The sequence below is a fragment of the Artemia franciscana genome, chromosome 7 (assembly GCF_032884065.1).
Source record: "Artemia franciscana chromosome 7, ASM3288406v1, whole genome shotgun sequence".
Classification (NCBI taxonomy): domain Eukaryota; kingdom Metazoa; phylum Arthropoda; class Branchiopoda; order Anostraca; family Artemiidae; genus Artemia; species Artemia franciscana.
In genome coordinates this window covers 39,336,430-39,340,721 of record NC_088869.1, presented here as the reverse complement: position 1 = coordinate 39,340,721, position 4,292 = coordinate 39,336,430, and positions in this window count along the sequence as shown.

Below are 4,292 nucleotides of genomic sequence, written 5' to 3'. Positions count from 1 at the left end.
GCGTCAATATTGCCAAAGTCCGGAATTATGTAGGGAGCGAATTACTTAAAACGGATTTAGCAAAGTAGATTGTAGATTGAATGCGGAAAAGATTAATTTGATAAAGCATTTTGCTAATTTTCTTATTTTCTTTGTTTTACTGTTTAAACAGTTAATATTAAGGTATTTAAGATATTTTTCCTTCTCTTCTTTTCACCCTGTGACTGGTTTTGTGGAATTTCTTTCTACTTTTTTTTTTTTTTTTCTGTTGTGATTGGAAAGGCTTTCATCATGCCTAACCCCCATGATTCAGGGGGATCGGGTGTTCTCACGGGTGAGGACAGTATCATTAGAGTATGGTTGACTAAAATAGGGCAGCCTGGTCTTCATAATCCACCACTGGGTGTAATCATGAAAGGAATTATGTTGTTGAGAAATCAATTTAATGAATGCCAAAAAGATACAATTTTGGTAGAATCCTCAAATGGTTCTAACTGCCTTAAGATCAGAAATCAAGCAGTACTGAACAAGATACTAGCGATAGGGGAGCTAGTTTTGGATAATAACCAATCATTAACATTCTCATGTGAGAAGGATTCCTCAGCTCAAGGCTCTCAGGGATTGCACTCAAACTCCCCCAACGGTTTCATGCCTGAGGGGCTGGTATTCTTTGACAAGGGTATTTTTACAAGTGAAACCTTATTAGATGAACTGATGGATCAAGGTTTCACAAGAGTACGTCCACTTTTTGGTCAACAGACATCTGACAAGATGAATGTTGATGGGTTTATCCTTACTCCTTCACTTGACCTTCCTGAATTTATTTGTATTCTGGGTATGGAAAAAAAAGTCAAGACATATATTCCCCGTGTCATGATCTGCAATCACTGCCAAAGGCATGGCCACACTGCCAAAGTATGTCGCAGTAAACCTAGATGTTCAAGATGTGCCAACAACCATCTAACATCTTCTTGTATTATTAAGAGAGATAATATTACACTATTCAAGTGCCCCAATTGTCTTGGCAACCATCACGCTAAAGACAAAGCATGTCCTGTAACAAAAAATGTTGAAAAGGTTATTGTTAAGGCAGTACAAGAAAAAATCACTATTGGTGCTGCAAAAAAAAAGTATGCAGATATCCTTAAATCCAACATGCAACTAAATGACACAACTCCAGCTCTTTCTAATGAAGAATTCCCTCCCATTCCATCCCCTGAAAACCCCACTCCTAGCCCATTCATGTCAACTCAACAAACAGTATTAGAACCCCTAATCAAGAAAATAATTGATGATATCTTGACAGTTAGAATTCCTGTAATGATCAGCTCATTCCTATCCTCAAAATTTAAACAAATTGAAGATTCTATCTCAGGCCGTTTGGAAAAAATGTTTCAAGAATTTAGTTCCTCACATGCACCATCTGATAGAACATTTAAAGATCTCACCTCAAATCATTCTATTTCTGAAGATGATTTGGAATCTCTTGACTCTGTCCTAATCTCTACTTCACCTGTAAAACCAACATCAGAAATCTCCAAAAAACCTTCTCCAGCAAAAAATCAATTCCTTAAAAGAAATGCAAATGCTCTCTCACCTATCTCAAAACAGAAAGCAACTAAAAACAAACGAAAACAATCCTTAATATCAAAGACAGCTAACAGTTTAGAATGAAAATAGTTCAATTTAACACTACAGGTCTACCCATTGATCGTTTGGTTGAGTTAAAAAGATTTTTGGACATTGAATCCCCAGAAATTGTCTGCATCCAAGAATCCCATTTGTCCCCTGGAAGAAATTTTAGCGTTAAAAATTATACATCACATAGAAAAGATAGGGTCCTAAATTCCTCTTCTCAAAAAGGTGGAGGCCTATTGACTCTTGTGAGAAAGGACTTGATTAGCTCTGTTGTCAATATTGATGTCCAGTCATCAATGGAAATACTAGTTATAAAGGTTGAGATGGATGACCTTCCCCCCTTGTCAGTAGTCAATATCTATATAAATAAACCCTCTTCTTTCAATAACCCAACCTTCAAGAAATTATTAGATCTTTCCCCAAACCAACTAATACTTGGAGATTTCAATCTTCACCATCCCCTGTGGGACTCAACCCACCCTAGAGACCCTCAATCATTGTTGCTCTTGGATTCAATCTCTATCAGTCAGATTTCCCACACACTAATCACACCTAAGAATTTAGGAACTTATGTGCACTCCTCCAATGGTAAAAACTCAACCATTGATCTTTGTTTTGTTGGTAGCAGACTATCTGCTTATAGTAAGGTGTCCAGGTTCCATGACAATCTTGGCAGCCAGCATTACCCACTTATTACAGAACTGTCAAAAAGACCAGTTCTCTCTAAATTTAACATTGCTCCTAGATGGATTTTCAATGATGATAATTGGAAACCATGGGCACTTAAATTGGGGAGTATGGTACCAGCTCAAAATAATGATATAGATGTTTTAAATGAAAATATCACTAAAAGCATCATTGATGCTTCAAATTTATTTTTTAAACTCCAAACACAACTAGTAAAAAATAAAAAAAAAAATGTTCACTTTTGGAATAATAATTTAGAATCACTAAAACAAAATAAGTGTAATGCTAGAAAAATCTGGTTTTCAGATAAAAGCAACCTTTTCAAAAAAATTGAAATGAGAAAGGCCGAAGCTACTTTTAAGAAACATGTCCTAGCTGAAAGAAAAGCAGCTTGGGAAGATATTTGTGAAAATCAGTTTAATCAGTCAACTCCTTCTAAAACACTTTGGAAAAATTTCAGAAAATTTGCAGGTTATCAGCATAGTGATCAGTCTACTCCAAAGATTAAGTCCAATGATGGTTCAATTATGTACAAGCCATATGAAGTGGCAGAGTCTTTGAATAGTTATTTTGCAGGTCAATCTTCAAATAGTAACACATATAATAACTCTATGTTTATGGAAGCTCAGTTTCCCCCAGGGTCTGTCACTAATCTTGACAAAGATTTTGATATGGATGTGCTAACTTCTACAATACAGTCTCTAAATGACTCAGCAATGGGTGAAGATTTGGTCCACAATAAGATGCTTAGAGCTCTTCCACCGTCTTTCTTGGTCCCTCTTCTTTACTTGTTTAACAGATGTTGGGAAAGTGGCACTGTCCCATCTGCTTGGAAGTCTTCTATTCTAGTCCCAATATATAAAGGTAAAGGGGATTATTCAGACCCAGCTTCATACCGCCCAATTGCCTTAACCTCATGCATTGCTAAACTCTATGAGAAAATGATTAAGTTGAGATTTGAACCCCTTATTGATAATTCTCTTATTGCTGAACAAGCAGGTTTTCGGAAAGGTAGATCAATCCTTGATAACCTAATTCAACTTGATCATGACATTAAGAAAGCTTTTACAAGAAAGAGAGTTGTTTCTGCAGTCTTCTTTGATATTAAGAAAGCTTATGATACATTGGACCCCTTTGCAATCCTAAGACAGGCTCATAAATTTAATGTTGGAAATAATTTCTGGAAGTGGTGCAGGGCAATGCTTTTTAATAGGACTATTAAAACCAGAGTTGGATCCATATGCTCCTCTGCTAGTACAGTCTCATTAGGTGTTCCTCAAGGAGGAGTTTTGAGTCCTCTTCTTTTTAACATACTGATTAATGATATTATTTTGGCTGATATGCCCTCAATAAAGTTTGTCTTATATGCAGATGACTTAGCTCTTTGGACTGAAGGCTCCTCTCCTGAAGCTTGTCAACCCAAGCTCCAGGGAGCAATTGATAAACTGTCAATATGGCTTAATACAAAAAATCTGGTTTTTTCTATCCCAAAGACCACTGGCATGGTTTTTTCTAGGAAAATTGACCTTAGGCAAGATTGTCTCTCAATTAATCTGACTCTATATAAACAACAAATTCATTTTGCCAGGAATGTGAAATTCCTTGGTATGTGGCTGGATAGTAAGTTAAATTGGAATGATCATATCTCTCATCTTTGTGATGCACTTGAAAAACGACTGAATTTTATGCGTGCTGTTGCTGGGCAAAAGTGGGGAGCTAGCCGAGATAGTCTTCAAAAACTATTCACATCTATAATATATGGAAAGATTGAATATTGTCTCCCTGTCTATTACTCAGCTTCAAAAAAGTTAATTTCTAAAATTGAATCAATAGTTCACCATGGCCTGAGATTAATCACAGGTGCACTAAAAAGTACTCCTATTGCAGCTCTGTTCAATGAGGTTAATATACCTTCTTTAGAAGAAAGATTCTTGAAACTTTCTTCTAATTACTTTATGAAAGTAAATACTAACCAAAACCTCCATGTT